General features: G+C 40.1%; 1 protein-coding gene across 1 annotated transcript in view; it reads right to left on the minus strand.

The window, feature by feature from the left end:
• The window catches only part of LOC121961140 (voltage-dependent L-type calcium channel subunit alpha-1C-like), a 185,241-nt gene that overhangs the window by 119,860 nt on the left and 45,679 nt on the right, over positions 1-19,702 (minus strand).

Here is a 19,702-nt window from a genome sequence, read left to right on the forward strand (position 1 = left end):
TCGAGAGTTTCACGATACCATCACAAGACGCAGAGAGACGATGGAGGGAAAAAGGGCGAGGAGGCAGAGTTGAGTGAACCTGCGGAGCGCGGCATTAGTTCAGGTAGAGCACTGGAGTCGCACATGCCATCAGCTGATCAGTATCAGCTGACTCGGTTTATATAATCTGACAGGCCCGCTCTCTCACTCGCCTGTGATCATTCATGCCACTGCTGCCGCTGTGACTGGTTATGCTGATTTATTCCTCCGGCACACCAGCATCATCCTGTTATGATTTCTTACTAAACATCACTTGCGATAGCATCTCTTGCCTTGTGCATTATGCATACTCCACATCTCAGTGATACTGTATGAGTCTGCTGGGCTCTGCTCTGTATACACCAGAGGGCTTTATTGTGTTCCCTGCAGAATGTATCACATGCTGGTTGGATTCATTTTAGGGAGCAGCCTCAGGAGCAAAACCTTTTCTGCACAGATAGAATTTAAAAAATCTGAACTATTTCTACCTGTCCACTCTTGTATATAAACAATACCCTATTTTCCCTTGCCCTCTTGTGTAACAAATCAAACAAGGGAAGTTTTAATCACGTCTTTTTGCCTGCTGATCCCATCCGAGTCATTTAATATTGAGAATCTGCCGAGTCCCGATCAGATGCTTTTGTTTTCCTAGATAGTACAGCGACACAGCGCACACTTCAAGAAGGCTTCTTTAAAGTTACTTTAAAAAGTACCTGCATCCAAGCTGTCCTTTGACGTTTTATAATTTATTAGCCATTTATTATTAATATTACAGAATTAGGTCCTCCCTTTAGTCTTGTTGGCCTCCTTGCTATCTCGAGAGAATCTCTCTGGCCCTTTAAGAGTCCAGTGTTTGTTGCTCCGGCAGCTTGTGTCTCAGTAACCTGTATGAGCAGAACTCTACTGAGTGTTTATTTTTGTAGTCTGCACACCTTTTGGGCCGATTACCTTTCATTAATAAACATGCCATGTTGGCTTTTTGCTGGCGAAGCTCACATACTTGCAGTGGCGTCAGTGAGTGAGGCTGTAGTAAACTCAGCACCACTGTCTGTGTCTCCTGAGAGCAAGGCAGCAAAACACCGCAAAAGGCAATTCAGGAGACTCTGACTGAGCTGAAATGTAACGGGTGCTCATTACTTTGGTAAATTACATAAATAAGCAGTTTCATGCTGCATTTTTTTATGTTGTGTGGTGTTTCAAAGTGGGCGAAGATCAACCGCTTAGTGGAGTAGAAGTGACGAAGGCTGCACTCCGTGACAGCTGACATAAAACAAGGATAGGATGCTCTATAAGCTAAATATTCCCGATCCAGATCAGTCAAAAAATGTCCTGACAGGTCTAATGTTTGAGAGCAACTCAGGACAATCCCGAAATTAAATCACAGGGGAGAAAGTACATTTTCACTTACCTTGGTGGCAACTAGAGGGACAGTGTGTTCTGTTTTGAGCTGTTTGTGTGTGCTCTGGGTATTTCCAAGATCAAAGCCACAACACACACACACACACACACACACACACACACACACACACACACACACCACCTACACTCTCCCTTTCAGCTCAGTGGGGAACATAATGGATGTGGCTTGTGGCCCTGTTACATACTGTACAGACGTGGTCAGAACCACAAGAAAGTCGCACACAGGCATGGACATACTCGTACATCTGAGACGTAACTATCACAGGATGAGCAGGAATTCAACTCCCACGTTCACCAGTCAATACAGCAATCCAGCATAATTAGGGGATGCCTCAGTGTATATGTGTGTGTGTGACGGTAAGTGCACAGATGTGCCAATTAAAGGGATACCTCCTGTGTGTGAAAAAGATAGAAAGGAATAGAGTTAATTGGGGAAAAAAGGGAGTGAGTGGTGAGAGAGAAAAAAATGAGAATGAGCAAAAACAAACTAGAAAAGGAATCATAGGGACTTAACAGTGACACAAAGATGGGAACGAAATGAGAGACAGAAACTAAATAATAGCTTTTGTTTTTGGTCTCCCATGTTCGTCTGGAATGAATTTTGCGCTTTACAAATTTTGGTGCACAAAAACACATGTGGAGCCTCGCAGCACTGACCTCCATAAAAAACTTTGCTGAAACAGTAGGACCAGCAAAAAGTTTTGGTACACTGTCGCCCTGTAGTGATCGTTTTGATGCAGCTCTGATGTGATTTTTTTTGACTGTGGTCAAGTGCAGAGTTTGGTGCTGACTGGGGTCTTTGGGAAAAAAACGTCTGTGCTTTTACTGATTCAGCTACAGGAGGACAGAGTGTGCGTGTGTGTGTTTCGTTATGTGAGTCTGTGTGTGCTCATGTTTCTGTGGGCCTCTGCACTGAGCTTTTAATATATGTGCATGTCAATAGATGCTTGGAAGAATTCCAACCTGCCTGTGTATGTGTTTGTTTGTATATAACAGCATGATAATGCAATGCCTGTACTGCATACGTGTGTGTGTGTGTGAGAAAGAGAGAGTGTGTTTGTGTGTGTGTGTGTGTCTGTGTGTGAGCATGTGCATCCACCTTTTTACCACATTCATCACTTTAACCTCACTTTAACTTAAAAGTCCTTAGTAAGGTAACTCTGAACGGACTTGTCTTTTAATGCACTTGGCTGCCACTCTACACACTCTGCACTTCACCCTGGGGTGTCGTACTGGGGGGGTGGGGGAAGCTAAGGGAGGGTCCCTTAAGAATAAGAATACTTTTGTAGCTTCTCCAATGTTTATTTCATAAGTCTCTGGTTCTGGTTTTATAACAGCACTTGGAGGAATAGCTACAAACTGCAAACAGGGCAAAAATGCTCTCAAATGGGACAAAACAACTGTTGAAACCTGGGTGGACATCACTTATCTTGTGCTACTTTCAAATGCCTTTCACAAGTATTTAACCTTTGAGCCCTAAGCCAGTTGGTTAGCTTCCTTTTAAAAAACGTAGGAAACAAAAAAACAAACCCAGCAACTTGTTAAGAAATGTCCTGCAAATACTAAAAAAATTTGTAGATTTAGCAAATTAAAAAGCTAGGGAAAAATGTCCAGAGAACTAAATATATTTATAATTATTGTAATTTTATACTATAAATGTTTTACAGATTTTAGGCAGTGTTTCAGTCCATTTTCTAGATTCTCATTTTCACCTTTGCTTCCACTTTCTTGTTTGTTTCTGTGGTTGTTAATTTTTTATTTATTTTTGTGTATGTGTGTGCTAATTGTCAGGTAATTTTCTTGTACATTTGACTTGTACATTTCAAAATTGATGACTGAATAAGTTGCCAACAAATTTTTTAATCGTTAGCAGTGTCACTGACTTAATGTGAGTAACCTTATGATAAAAGTGATGGCCCTTACAGGAGTGGAGCAAACAATAGAGTGATGGCTGCACCTTCATGACTGAAAACCTCCAAAGTGTGAGAGCATTTTACTGTTAAACTGGCAAAGGTTTTCATTTCATTGTCCCTTTCATAATGTTGTCAGACACTCATAATAACAATCTCCGCCAGTCAGTGGCAAAAACAGGCACTTTAGGGGACGTTAATTGACAGCGCACACTCGCCTGTAAGGATAACATCGCAGCCTGATTTACCGCTATGGCTGTTGCGCTCTCTTCAATAATGGATCCATTTAAAAAACTGTTGTCTCCATTAGTCACTCGTAAACAACCGCATTAGAAAAAAAGGGTCCAGATTTAAAAATACCCAAGGGCTCATAATTCCTTGCTACTTCCCTGCCTTCGCCACTTTAAAATAAATTCATTTAAAACAACCCCTTCATGATACAGGAAAAGACAAAAGAAATGCAGAACGAAAGAAAAAGAAGCAAGGACAGTCAAACTAGAACCCAGAAATAAACATTGTGGGACATAACAGTGAATAATTACACTTTCCTTAATAGTATTTTATAATCTTGCTAAACCGACTGAATGGTGCAACAGCTTTTTGTGCTCATCATTGTGGTATGGTTCCTATTATCACTAGTGGCCCTAATTCAATTACATTAGTGTGGTAATATGTTGTCCTCAGGACCGATTACTGGAACAATTTGTCTGATATTTGATACGTTATGGGCAGAAGGGGATGACAGTTAGACTGCAGAGAAAAATGTTGGAAGTGCAAAAAGAAGGACAAGCACAGGGCAGGAGAGACAAGACAAGGACTAACTGAGACAGGAGGTGGAGCCAAAAAAGAACAGAATGCAACTTCAACTCCTAAATGTGATAACTATTCCAAAAATTAAACTCAAAACACAAAATATAATGTATTTCCCATGAATACATAATGTGTAAATAGATTACACACTGCAAACGTACAGTGTCAGGGGTCTTCACACCAGGGACCCAGGCCTGTATCCAAGTACACTTGATCCCAACGTTCATTTTATTAGTATGAACACTATGTTTCACACCCAGGCACTCTACAAATATCCATGGCCAAGTCCACTTGGAGAAGGTGATTTAACCCTTTAACACTGAGAAAACTGGTTTGATTTCTTTAAATTACATGGGAAGAAAGCATCAAGCACAATGCCCATGAATCAGCCAGAAAATAAGCAAAAGAAAACTACCTGAATATATGTTAAATAAATAAATAGCATATAAAAAGTAAAAAGCAAACAAGAAAATGACCTAAAAACTGCTAAAACATATATATGTGAAAGTGTTTATTTTAGATATCTTCTTATATTTTTTCTGTGATATCATTTTAAATCTAAACTGATGATAATTATAATTACACTTTTTTTAGCTGCCTTTTTCTCCCTTTTTTAAATAAATAATAACTCTCCTCTTTACAATTTTTTAAAAATAATTTCAGGTAATTTCTTTGTCACCTTTTACTGATTCTTGCATTTAGTGGGACATTTTTTTGCCAAGTTGGTCCTTTTTTTTTTTTTTGCCAAGTGCCTGAACGTAGCACAAGAAACTGATGCCCATCCTGGTTTCATAGGTTTAAGTTTGCCTCATATTTACTGATATCATTTGCATCAGGTATGAACACCAACTGTATCAATACTATTCAATGTGTTTTTAACCGCTTCAGAAACAGTCTCATTTCAATACCAAAGCCTGCCTCCAAATCACACGCCATCAAAGCCTGCCGTGGACAGACCAAGATTTTGCTTCGTCGGACAGTGGACAGCTGGTGGCAACTGTACACGGGCTCAATCAATCGTATCTATTATGAAAACGCACTCGGTCAACAACACATTGAATTCTCGGGTAATGGCACACCTACACAGGTCAAATTTGGTGGTGATTTCTTTCCCCTTGATCAACAGTGATGTAACACACGATGTTGCCCACATACCGCTAAGAAACTGCTGCTTCGGGAGAGATAAGGACTCGTGGAAAAAGATGAGGGAAATAGAGATTGGGGGAAAGAGGCGTAATAAAATTAGTGTAGTTTCTCATGAGCTCCTTCACTGTCTCCTTGCTGTCACTTTACCCTTGCTGTCACTTACTACACGTTGTGTGTCTGCTGTGTGTGTGTGAGTGTGTATGCAATATGCGTATACAGGAGTGTGTGATGAGCCATGAATGATAATGGATATTGGACTGTCAGACATACAAACACACAGGCAGAGACACTGCTGGGCCAGACAGCAGTATATCACACAGATAGTCGGGATACAAGGACGTGCTCTGCCTTCCTCCCTCCCTCCCTCTCTCTCTCAGTCTGTGTGTTTTTGTCTGTTATCCATCTCCCCACACACACGCACACATGCAATGTCTGACTCGAACTTACGCATTTTTCCTTCCTTTGTTTTAGCATTCTTTATCATAACTTTCTTTGCAAACTCTCTCTGCGTGCGATGCCTTTGGGTATGGTTTTGTGCATTAGTGTTATCGGTATGTGTGTGTGTGTGTGTGTGCGTGTTATATGTCAGCACCAGTGACTTGTTAAAAGCTGTGTTTGCACGCCAACGTTAGTTTTTGATTGAATCATTTAGATTGGCTCAACTTTGGACCCCATGTGTGCGTGTGTCTCTCTCTCTCTCTGTGTGTGTGTGTGTGTGTGAGTTGGCCTCTCATTAACTTTCCACCCAGTGTTGTGATGTAAACCCCTGCTGAGTCTGGCATGTTGACCAGCTCTCGCAATCCATCCCTTTATCATTATCACGCTTTGTTTCCTCTGCTCGGCTTTTCTGTGCTTTTTCTCTGCTGCCTGCGAGAGTGAGTGTAGTTTCTTATTCTAAAATACAGTATGGATCTTCTTTTCTCCCCCAAAAAACAAACAATGCTCACATTTCTTTAAATTGTTTAGCTGCTTAATACTTCACCATCTTGCAGAGTAAAACTAAAAACATTACACGACTTAGCTGTGTTATTTTAGGTCAGAAAATGCTTGTGCAGTAAATGTTCAGCAGAGGAATTTCTTTGGCGTTATTATCCAGACAGAAGTATCAAAAGTACTTCAAACAACACATTTATATCTGTGTGGCGCAAACCACACAATGACTTCATCTTGAATGGAAACTGTGCGTCGTAAAGTAGAAATCAGCATGACAGCGGAAATTTAACAGCAACAGAAGGTCCATGCTGTTGGCCCTCACATAGCAAGTGATCCCCAGTTTGACTCGATGATGATAAGTCACTGCTGTGGATTGCAGGGATTAGCTTCCCATTGGCGGACTATTGCGTACTGCTTCCTCTTTATTCCAGGCTCTGCTGCCATTGTTAAAGTGCTCATCTCTATGGACAATAACAGTGACAAGTGTTCAGACTGTGCCTCTGACAGAGAACACTGACAAAAACTTGGATTGTGCATAAAGCAGGCCATGTGCAAAATGTCATCAATGTTTGCTCGCCAGCATTATTTTTAGCGAGAGCACCAGTGAGCACAACACAATGAAGGCCTGCCAAGAGACAATTCTGATTGGTTTCACAAATTAAAACGACTCAGAGCAATTCTGCAAATTAAAAGCAAGGCAATACTTCTATTAAAACAATTACATGCATCATTTCTAGGCACATTAGATTCCTGTGTCTATGCTGCAAAGCAAAGTGTCACTAATGGATCAAGATGGTCCTTCAACATAATAATACAAAGCAGAGTCACACTTAAGTATTTAACCTCAAAACTGATCTCTCTGTCATGAATCTAGCGTGGCTGTGCCCGAAATTAACCCTTTGACTCACCAGCCAAGGGGACTGGTAAATGAAATCCACCTGCCAAGCACATTTTTTTACTGGCCAAAAAAATAACTTGACTTTTTGTGTCACATATATAATTACTTCAGCACATTTCAAGCAATAACAAGTTATTATGTGTTACAAAAAGTTACAGGAGATGAAATTTAAAGCAGGTTTTTAAATATATATTGAACAACTAGCCTTGCATGTGATGCAGTGTCTATTTTTCTTTTTGTTTTTTTGGAGTGAAAATTTCAATGTCATGTTAATCAGGCTAGCAGTGGTAGCATGCCCTCTGTGTAATATATAGAGTGCATGCTTAGTGGATCATACATGTTTTGACAAAATATTTCACATAACAAGATTGGCCAGCGAAAAACACTCAAAATTAACTCTTCTGCAGATTCTACAATGGTATTTCTAGCCATTTGTAAAAAGATGCATTTCCTTGTATTATTAAGCACAAAAGGTTTCTGTATGTTGCCAGCCAATGTGGCAGGTGAACAAAAATTAATTTCCAGCCATGGTTACCAATAGAAATTCTTTGGCATGCATTGCCAAGCAGTTGCTGCATGTTGCAAAATGCGATGAAAATTAATGTAGGGTAAAAGTTGAAAAAAAGGTGTTAGAGAAGTCAACTAGCCATTTAATACTGTAATTACATCGGGGCTATTTGCAATATATCATTGCTTTAATTAACATTAGCAGAATTTGTTTGCATATGGGTTCCACCTTACGAGCTTTAATAGTATTATGATTAGCTTGCTGGCGTACATGTAAACTTAGCTAATTACATGATAGCCTGCTTCCCAACTAGCACTAATCACCATGGCAACCTAAATGCCTTTCCTCTATATGAAGCCCATCTGCAGGACGACGTGTCCTAATGGTTGGCTTAAGGGTGATGTCACAAGGTTGACCAGACACAGAGATACGCCTCCCAAGAGAGGACAAACTGTGCCCGTCTGGACACAAGGACATACAGATATGTAGCGGATAGGCCACACAGACACATTGCCATGGATACACTCCAACATAGAGACATGTGGACAGATAGTACAGGTTCTCACACGTACACACACACACACAACTGCCCTTCAGTCTGTGTCCCCGTGTGAGGACATGTCAATGACAGAACAGCAGAGAGAGGAACAAACAGCAACAACACAAAGAAGCGGCTTAAAAAGAATAAAGGATGTATGGATGGAGATGAGAGCGGAAGAAATGAGGGAGGAGAGGACGGACGGATTAGAGGGTCTATGATTGCCTGTAATATCGTTATATGGGATTAATTTTTGCAGCCAATCAATGTAGCATGACATCAAACATTTGAGGAATCAAATCACAACCTGAGCATTAAAGTGCCCTATGACATCTGTTTATTTTTTTTATTAAGACTTCCTCTTACCCCCCCCAAATTCTTTGTTTTAATTCGTCTGAATTCTGTTTTACAATTTTAGCACATTTTGTCACCAGAAAGAGTGTCTAGTGTATGACTCAAATTTCAACAACTGAATAAGAAAATAGTCAAAATTTAATTAAAATCAAATTTGATGTAACACACAAGAGTGCCTCAACACAATTGCCAAACACAACATTCCTTCTTTTTGTAAAATAATGTGCTTCACATCTGAGCTTAATATTGCACTGCTCTAAATTTAGCTCTTGGTGTCAAATTTCTCAGTTTTTTGGATGACTTGTCTTGGAAGGTCTTTTCCACATGTCAGCAGGTTCCAACAATAACTTTCATTGTCAGCAACCAAACATGAAAGAATAAAAAAAAAAAAAAAAAAAAGTTATTTTTAAAGTGATTTCTAAATTTATACTGGACTGGACACAGAAATGTTTTTTATATTTCCTGTGAGTATAATCCAATTAATCCCAAAACTTAATTTGGGTGGGCTTTGCAGGTGCATAATAGCTGCCTAAGTATATTGAGCAACCCTTTTTAGCATCTTTGAATAGTTTTATAGTTTTTTAAATCTGTCTGAGAAAACAACACCATGAGTTTTGGATGAATTAGTGGACTGAGCTGGTTGCAGCACGTTTATTTGCTCAGTCCCAACTTCTGCAACACTCACTCACAAACTTAAATTCAAATTCACAGAGGCTTTACTGGCATGACCATATTAAAACATAGGGTACATACTGTGGGAAACACTGAACCCAATAGTTTCAGCATCTTGTCTTTGAGAGTGAGCTCAGTCATATGTGTATGCTGGACTGTTTCAGTGCATATACAGGTTAGAGTACGTGGCACTCCAATGTTAGCTGCAGCTGGTTCAGCAGGAGATGCGAGCGATGATTAGCTTGATGCAGAAACATCCAACTAGGAGTCGACCAGTATTGATTTTCAGGGCCGATACTGATTATGAGTAGTTATTGTCACCGATAACCAAAATTTCGAACCAATATGGTTTTACAATAAAAAATAAAAATCTTTCTGTCAATACTTAGAATTTGGGATATAACAAACTCCAACACAAAACGTTGTTTTAATGTCTTCAGCAAATGTTTCACCAAAACTGAAACGTTCACAACGTCATATACAGCAAGTTCCCAGCAATACATTCATTTATTTATATAAAGTCATAAAAGTTCCTCCCATGCTGACAATTTCTTTGCACTTTTTAATTAATCAATTAATTATATCTTCAATCATTAAAACAAAATGCCAACACAGACAATCGGCAAACCAAATATTGGCCCCAATAATCGGCCAGGCCAATAATCTGTCGCTCCCTTGCTGCCTTTGGGCCACCGAGACACACGGGGAATAAGTCCAGTTTCAATGACCAAGAAAAAGACTTCAGTCAAGCTGGGCATCAAATCATAGGGCCCTAGCATTATCATCAGCCATAAACATCCGGCTGTTACCATTTATAATTAGACCAAATGTTATTTATATGTTTGCAAAGAAGTTCTGAGAAGAATCATCAGTATTTAAAGTAGGTTTTCTCAATCATCACCTTTCTCTTTCTGTGTCTTCAACAGTCTTTTTCACCTTTAATCCAACATCTTCTCCATGAATCTTGTCTTCATCCTTCTTCCCTGCAGTATTTTTTTCATCTATCTGCCGCTCTGCCTGTCCTTGTACTGTATTCCATGCTACAGCTATTTATTTACCACTCTGCCTGCCTTCCTACTTTCCTCTCTTTGATGTCTGTTCATTCAGTCTTTCCTTCACCAATTTGCATATTATCTACCTGCTTCTGCGCCTCAATTTTCTGATGTCTCTGTGTGTCTGTCAGTTCGTCTAGCAAAACATATCCACCTATATAAACGCACGTCTCTCCCTCCTTCCATTCCTGTCTTTCCCTCCAGAGCATGCCCATTAGTTCTGCTTGCTTGGTGTTCGATGGAGCCTGTCCCCCACGCCGGCCCCCTCGGAGACCCCGCTGGAGCCGCCATGGAACCTCTGATTCATCAATCTCCCTGCAGCTGGCAGGAAACTGACCCAAGGGGCACGGTCCCTGGTGAGCGCCTGAAGCCAAGATGGATGACGGGGCAGGAGTGAGGGGTGTGGGGGGGAAGGGTAGAGGCAGGTGGCAGGTAGGAGCATAACAGATAAAGGGAGGGAAAAAGGTTTTTGAAGAGAGGCGGAGGATGCAGGTTGTAAAACTGTATGAGAGGGGAGGTTTGTGTGTGAGTGTGTGGTACTTAGATACCATAACAGAGAGCACCTGTGCAACAAAAAGACTCTTTTTTTCCCTCTCCATCATTTTTAATGCAAACCCTTCAGCGGTGCACTGTTATCGTGCGGCCATCTCTCTCCCGTGTGTGTGTCAAAGAGAGAAGCAAGCACAGAGCTAAAAGGAGATTTCATGGTACTAAGCTGATACACTAAAAGCACAGTAAAGGGCACCAAGGTTAATAAGCATTCAACAAATGGATTTATAGGGCTACATGTAATCCCCCAACATACCTACGCACACACAAACACACCACACACACAGCCAAGCGTACACTGACACAGAGCAGTTTTTCTTGCAATCTCCTTTAAATCTTCCATCTTTAAAAGAACAAAATAGCAAGAGAGCTGATGGGGAGAAAAGAGATGGATAAAAAGAGGAAGAGGGAGGGGTGTTAGTGCAAGCAAGCCTGCAGTAAAACGAGATGTCTGCAACAGCTAAATTTAGAGATTCCTCAGCCTGAAGCTAACTCTTTGAATGCAGATTTGCTTGAAATGTTTGCTCCTAAAATATTGACATTGGCATTGAATCCAAAAATCTTGTATCTGGGCAGACTGTCAGCGCACAGCGGAAACATCCTGTGCAACAACCCCTCTGCTTTATAGTCATGATACGCGCTCACCCTCAGGAGCTGCCCGCTGTAACCACAGTCCTCTGCCGCTGGCCTCGGAGCAGCTTGACTCAAGCGGCAGAGGTTAAGTGCCTTGCTCGAGGGCCACTCGGCCACACTTACAGAGCCAGCAGAGAGTGATTCTCATTCAGTTTCCCAGCCTGGGTTTTCCCTGCTGGTATGGGCACCCAGTCCAGTCTGCTCCTTTAACATTGAGGCTGCACCATGTTGACAAACTGAATGAAAACCCTTTCAGTTCCTTGTCTTTCAGCCCTTTGAGAGCAGCTGTGTATTTCCATGGAATTTTTGCATTTCATCAACAGTGGGCACCGTACTATGGCTGAAACTGATTTAGTTATCAATTACTGTCTATGAACTGATTCATCATTTAGTAAAATGCCCCCCCAAAAATAAATCATCAATCAAATCCACAAACATTTTTGATTTACAGTGATATAAAACTGGGTAAGGCAGCTTTGCCATCTGCTTGATGAATAACTTTATTGGATCAATTTAATTTAAATGTGTTTATTGACGCATCAATAAACTAACTAATCATTCAAGTCAGTCACCAGAATAAAATGTTGGCATTGTACATTTCTGCAAACTGCAGATATGTGTGTTTCATACCTGTGACGTAGTTCAGATTACATGTGTGTGAGGAGGAAATGTTGGATGGTGTGACGCGAAGGAAACAAAGATGCTAAACAGCAAACTGAAGCAGACCACTGTTCAAGACTAACGAAGGCAGGTGTTTTTTAACAACAGGTTGGGACATTTCCAACTGTGCTTTTGGTGACTAAAACGTGACATTTTTAACGTCAAGTCGGGACATTTTCAACTCTGTTTGTAGCAACAAAAATGGGTATTTTTTACTGACAGGTTGGGGCATTTCCAAATGTGTTTGTAGCGACAAAAGTGGATAATTTTGAACAGGATCTCAGGACATTCCCAGCAATGTTTGGAGAAAAAAAAATTTTTTTTAATAGTGGTCAGGACTTTTCCAGCTGTGTTTGGAGTGAAAAACATGGTAGTTTTTAGCAACAAAACCAGGCATTTTAGGCAAAAAAGGTGATCTAATCCTAACCATGTGGTTGCTGTGCTTTTTTAACCACGTTAACCACAGTGATGTCACAACATAAAATGAAAACAAAAAGAAACCTTAAGTTTTAACATATATCGCTGCTGTCTGACGCAAACCTCCTATCTCCAGAATTCCTTTTTTTTCACGAATTAGAAAAAAATTGTTTTTATAAGGAATCCAATGGAGATAGAAGGTTTAGTCATGAGCTTTTTTAAATACATTTTATCGTTTGAGAAATGGTAAAACCCACCGATAGACATAGAGGGGGACCAACAGAATTAACTTATGAAAAAAAAAGAAAAGAAAATGGTGCAATGTGGAGATACGAGGTTTGTGCCCGACAATGACAAATGCTACATATGGAAGATAAAAATGTAAACTTTTTGTGGTTTGAAGAAATTGGTTTGAATCATTGGTTTAAGTCATTTTAGACGGACCACACATTGAAATATGTTTGTGTATTTGCATGTACAAAGACACAAGGAACAGTACTTCCCCTGTGTTCACATAATTGCTAAAACACACAAATCTTTCCCCTCTGTGTGCTACTTTTCTGTAAGACTGAGCTGTGTGCTACTGCATTGATGAGTCATTGATGACACACACACACACACACACACACACACACACACACACACACACACACACACACTAAGGATCATTAAGTCTTCTGCTCCCCGTCGTGTGAGTGATTTGGGATTGGTGAAGACTCATATTGTGTCACCTGCCAAAAAGACTCTCACACACACTCTCTCTCACACACACACACACACACACACACACACACACACACACACACACACAGAGGCATACATGCACAGACATACACACACACAAGCACACAAGAGAGCAATAGGCCCAGGGTCTGTTTCAGACTGGCTGCCTCGGCCAACAATGGATAGCAAGACCTGTGGGACACACAAATGCATGCACGCTCACAAACATACTCCCCCTCTCTCGTCCCCTGTCCCCCTCTCTCTCGTCCCCTCTCCCCCTCTCTCTCGTCCCCTCTCCCCTGTGGGTAGGGACACACAGTACAATCTGGGCCGTTGTTCAAAGCCTAGCAGGATTAGCTGCATGATCTCGGCACTTCTTTCAAATATATATTTTCATATTTTTAGTGGGTTTTGGCTCACTCAAGCAGGAGATCAGCTCTGCAGAAAAGGACTTCAGTTGAAACAGATTTCATCTCTGTTTAGCAAACAAGTCATATCCTGGGAAGCGTGAATCAACCAACCTTGGTGTGCAATGCGTACTATATATCGAAAAGTATACTGACAAACCTGCACTTTTGCTCTGGGGCTGTATTAAACAGTGTAGGTTGAGCCCTTAGCTCCAAACGAGGGAAATCTACAGTGATCTTTTAGTTTGCTTCCAACTATGTGGCGATAGTTTGGGAAAATTGTTTTCTGTTTCAACATAACAATGCCCCCATTCACAAAGAAAAATCCATAAAAGATATTTTTTTTCAGATTTTAGTCAGCAAGAATTTCACTGGCCTGCACATAGCCATCAAACATGTATGAGATGAACTAAAATGCCAAATTTCAAGCCACCACGTGCCTTCAGTTCCCAACCTCATCAACGCCCTTGCGTCCGAATGGAAGCAGACAACTGTAGTCAGGTTGCAAAATTTTGTGGAAAACATTTTTCAGAGAGTGGAGGCTGTTATAAATGTCGATAATTGTATGACTGGATGTGTGTGTGAAATGAGTATCCATACTTTTGGGCATGTAGCAGGGCTGCACAATTACGGTCAAAATGCTAATCATAATTATTTCGATAAAATATTGAGATCACAGTTATTTATCACCATTATTCAGTTATTTATTAATTAATTTACAGCTTATTTTGTGGGGTTCTTTGACTTTATTTGATAGGACAGCTTAAGTTTGAAAGAGGGAGAGAGCGGGTATGACATGCAGCAAAGGGCCGAGGCTGGAATTGAAACCGCGGCCGCTGTGGCAATAACATAGCCTCTGTACATGGGGCGTCCGCTGTACCAACTGTGTTACTGGGTGCCCCAAATACTTTATTTTATAGGGACAAAATATTTTCATTTAACTTTAATATTATTTATCAGAACACTAGTGTTGTGCTACATTCCTGTTACTGTACAAATCTTAGCAACAAAATAAGACTGTTTCTTATTAACAGTTTATCTCCTGAAACAAAATATATATATAACATTGCACCAAAACATTTTACTCAAAATTAAATCAACAGAGGGCAACCCTCACTTTCACACTGCGCTACATTGCTGCCTGTGCACTTGAATTGTATCAAATATAATCTTATTAAATATTTATGATAAACATACAACTGACTCCTGTTTGAATTGTGTAACTCTCAGCTCATTTGAAGGTGTATTTTCTGAACAGCCTCACGCAGACAGACGCAAACCACAAGAACATGTTGCTTGTGTAATAAAGTCATGTAATGGCACTGAGCTCATTCTAGCTCATTTTAAAAAGTCTCCTTGGAGAAGGTTGACTTTGCCTTTTAAAACCAGTGCTGGTGATTTGTGAGTCTCCTGTGAATTCTCACGGCTTGGTTTCAGTGAAGCAGGCAGTAGCAAGATGTCTCTGCCTTGTTTTATTTCACATTTTGTCCACTTAGTGTCATTTTTTCCCCCTTGCTGTATTCTCCTCACAGTCTCTCTCTCTCTCTTTTACATCTTGAAGCTATCAGTATCTTGGCAGCGAGACAACAGAGAGGCAACACAGCACGTGGAGAGAACATACCCACAATTCCACGGCTGTGTCCGACACACACGCACACCCTGACACACGCACGTGTCTATAATTCCATTGTGTTAACTAGCTGGCAGAAAGCCTAGCTCAGTGTTTCCAAGGCAACAAGTTTGTAAATTTAGCGACATTGTGGTACATTGTGTTTGTGTGCATGTGTGTGTGTAGACATTTTCTGAAAACAGTATTGAAAGCATATGAAAATGCAACACACACTAACATACTTGGGATTGGGATTGATGCCTTTTTGTTCTCCTTCCTCTTTCTGCTCTCAGAGCTCTGTGGTTCCTCACAGGCCATTGTTCATGTGAACGTCTGAGCAAGTGATCTGCATGCGTGCATGAATGATGATGTGTGTGGCTCAAGTCGTAATCTTCTGCTGTGATGTTTTTGCACTGCGCCCATAGATCACGTCAAACTCAATCTCTGCTCCCAGATTGATGTCTTAATACTTAGATTTGCTGATGCTGGTGTATTTTCATAGGTGTGGGTGGCATTTTTACATGTTTATTTTTAATGTTTTTTTCCTCATTGTCAAAATATCGTGTTTTTTTGTGTGGCAATTAATGCCAAGTATTATTTTTATTATGACATAAATTATAACTATTACAAATATAAATTAAACTTTTAGTTGTCTTCTAGAGTAATATAATCAATTGCTTTTGCAGTCCACTAGATACATTTTGCTGCAGAAAAAATGACTGAAGTGAGATGAACTGACTGAAAACTTGAAAGACAAAAAAGATGTTGACAAAGTTTTCCTTTGGGGATATAATTTGCAGTTGAAAAAAGGCAATAAATCGTAAATAAATATAGAGAACTGGAGAACTGAACCAAAACTGAGACTGATCGATGCTCTATTCAAAGCCAGACTCCACTGAAAAAAAACCTCTGATTTTACATCACAGATCAACCAAGTTGCTGGTCTATCACTGCCTCGATCAGTCTGTTAGTTTGTTATTATGGTGTTTTAAAGTGTTCGTTCAGATTCTACAAAGCCACACATACAAAAAAGAGGGAAAAACGAAAGTTTGATGAAAGAAAAACTAAAAGAAAGGAGTGAAGAAAAATATGGGAAGAAAAACACAAGAAACAATGAGAGGTATGAAAGATGAAGTACAAATCTGATATATCTGTTTTTTTTCGTGGGGCTTAGTGGGTATATTTGCATATATTTCTGTTATTGTGTTCATTGTGAGAGTGTGAGCCAAGCTTGCAGTATGGTCAGCCAAGAGAGGGAGGCTGTGTGAGTGTGTGTGTTTAAAACCTTGAGCTGTCTTCTTTTCTTCAGGTGGTAAGTAATGGAATTAAAGAGATATCTCTATTGGCAAGTTATACACACAGACACACACACACACGCTGAAGCAAGAATCAAGCCTCTTTTCTTCTTTGTCCACTTCCCATCCTCGCTCTCTCCCTCACACACATAAACACAAACACAGAGAGAATAAAAGTTGATTTATCAGGTCTATGGGATGCTCTGACACGTAGAGATGCTGCAGGCTATTATGCTGAATATTCAGTAAAAATGCAAACACTTCACAATGTGTACAGTTTATCCTACAGGGATTATGCTGGTAAACAGACACACATACACACACGCTTACTGAAAGGATTAAACTAAAGATGTGCGTGATGCCAGTAAACTGCATGAACAGTCCTCTGCAGAATATCTTCCCCTGATGGAACCACAAACCAGATCTGAAAGGGGGATCATTTTGGGGTTGCAGTTTACCGTAAATTCACTAAAAAACTTTGTGTGTGTGTGTATGCGTGTGTGTGTGCCCTGACCTGCCCAAGCCAGCTGTCTTCCACCCGATCTTATTTGCATCTACAGGCCACTAGAAAACCATGTGTTTGTACTCAAAGCAAAGACTGTTACCACCATACTTTTTTTTCTTTTATCACACCGAGCGGTGTAAAAAAAAAAAGAGAGAAATGTTGAGAAAGGAAAGCAAGAGGGGAGAGAATGATGAAAGAGAGAGGGAAAAGCGTCACTAATGTTTCCTGCTAAAATATTCAGACTACTGCCGCATGATGCGTCACTCTGTCCCACACATACACTCGCACACTTGCACATGTACACACAGAGAGCAAGAGCCGCTCCTAGCCCCTCTACCCAGAGTCGCCCTCAGAGGAGCACGCAGGAGCCGGCGGCCATATTTGACCATGCTGAACTTCCTGTTCACACGCTTTTCTGACTCATGATTGGTTAATAATTTAGGAAAGGGCCTAGGAAGGGAAATACAATAAGTACAGAAGTAAGAGCACAAATTGCTACCGCTTGCTTTGTAGAGACAATATTTGAGAAATTGACAACTGATCACACCAACCTCGAAAAGCAGCAGATGCATACTTTATATACATTTCTTTTTTAATTACATTACATGTAGTTGTAAAAATGGAGGTACACATATAGTTTTATCAAATTTAAGCTGTGAGGGTGATCTGACGATTTCCAGAAATGGAAGGGGAAAAAAATAAAGAAAAGTAACTGACAAATTTCAGAGAAAGAGTACGGCAAAACCAATTGAAGAAAAATGCTATAAATGTCTCCGTGGAAACTGATTATGAGGAACAACAAACAAAGCAACAACAGAAACACAATCGTAAGCCCTTGCAGCACCATCAACTTGCGTGCTAACCTGTTAACTTTCACTTTCCTTTCTTTCCTCCATCCTCTGCAGGCCTAGACTCAGCATATAAAACATTTAACGCCTGTAGTCAGCTCAGGAACACTGTAGAGAGGAGGCAGGGAAAAGGAAAAGAGAGCAGAATCAGTCTGTCACCGCTTGACAGATAAAGCCTGGACAGAGGACATGTGTAACTTGTTGAGTGCAACCCTCAGATGTGGTCAGTGTGCTCAGTCAAAGCAGCAATCCCCATGGCTGAATATGCTAATGCGCTGCCTCCGCATGCATTTTCTCTAGTGACAGCTAGACGGTGGCTTTAAAAAAGTCACAGTAGCAAAGACTACCTCTCAGAATATGGTCTCAGTGGCTGATTTTACTTCCTAATTTTGTGTCCTAGGGCAGTTTTAATTCATATTTCTCTATCACGGTAGTATAAAGGCCAAAAGAGGTGTTTTTAAAGGTGTGTTTGTCTTTTCTGGCATTTCACTTTGGCTATATACATTCACAGTGCAGGCCCTGTTGCTGCGTTTTGCTGTTCACATCATTTTTCAAAATGTTGCCAATATCAGATTCCATTCACAGTCCTGAACCAGGGTTTCTACAGGTAGGTAGCGTTTCCTCAGTTCCTTGTTTCAATGTGTACAGTTGTTTGTGTTTTCTATTCACATGATTGTGTGCTTGTGTGTGTGTTTTTTTGAGGGGGGGGGGTTGTCTCATAGTATGGAGGCCTTTGTACTAATGTTCATTTGTATCAAAAGTGCTATACAATTGACTGATAAAACATAAATTTAATGCTTTTTGTGACCTATTCAAGATCACTTTTAATCAAATTTAAGTGTAATTTTTTGGACATATTTTTTCCTCACTCAAGAATTGCAGGTAAGTGTAAATTCAGAGGTAGGTTTTATGTAAGAATATGGTTATTATTAGAGTTAGGTAGGTTCATCAACAGGTAAGTGCAAGTATAAAAGAGTAAAGTAAAAAGACAGCATTCTTTGATACATCAGAAATATTGACTTTCATGCAGATAAGCTTGAATCATTTTCACAAAAATAAATTAAAAGATGAATATGTGAAATTAGAAAAGATGTGGCAATTAAGAACTTGTAAATTTAAAACACTTAAATTACTTTAAAGGCCTTATATTTATTAAATTGAATTGAATACAAGACCTTTTAAGAACCTGCAGTAACAGTGCGAATTCAACTGCATGCGCAAAAAAAAAACAATTACATGTCACAGACAGTACGCTGTTGTACAGAAATAAACACGGAGGCCACTGAAGTCAGCATTACGGTTTCATTCATATTTTGATGTCCAGTGGAAGCCAGTGAATTCATGAGCAGTTGATAACAAGGACAAATTTTTAATTATAGATTTTTATTGGCTGCTCCTTTTTTATGGAGGTGTGGACGCGTCTGAGCCAGGACTGTTGGGACGGCGATGTGAATGGCTTCATTGAAACAAATTTCATCCAAAATTTCAGAACGTCAAGTGTTACTTTTGACTACATCCGTCAGCTTGTATTCACAGAGTGACTTCTGCCAGCGCAGAATTATGCATGCGTTTATCTGGAGTGACTTAAAGGTCGCATGAATTCCAGTATGACTGTTCAGACTGCGGCTGCACTGTAATCATCAGACCTGGATGTAATTTAGAACCACCTATGAAAGAAGCCCAAATCAGAAATATGTCAAAAGATCAGATTCCATGTGATTTATGCTGTTCACAGTTATGAAAAAAACACCAGTCATATATGAGCAAAAAAAAAAAAAAAAAAAATCTGATGTGGCCA

The sequence above is a fragment of the Plectropomus leopardus genome, chromosome 22 (genome assembly GCF_008729295.1).
Source record: "Plectropomus leopardus isolate mb chromosome 22, YSFRI_Pleo_2.0, whole genome shotgun sequence".
In the NCBI taxonomy this organism is placed as follows: Eukaryota; Metazoa; Chordata; class Actinopteri; order Perciformes; family Serranidae; genus Plectropomus; species Plectropomus leopardus.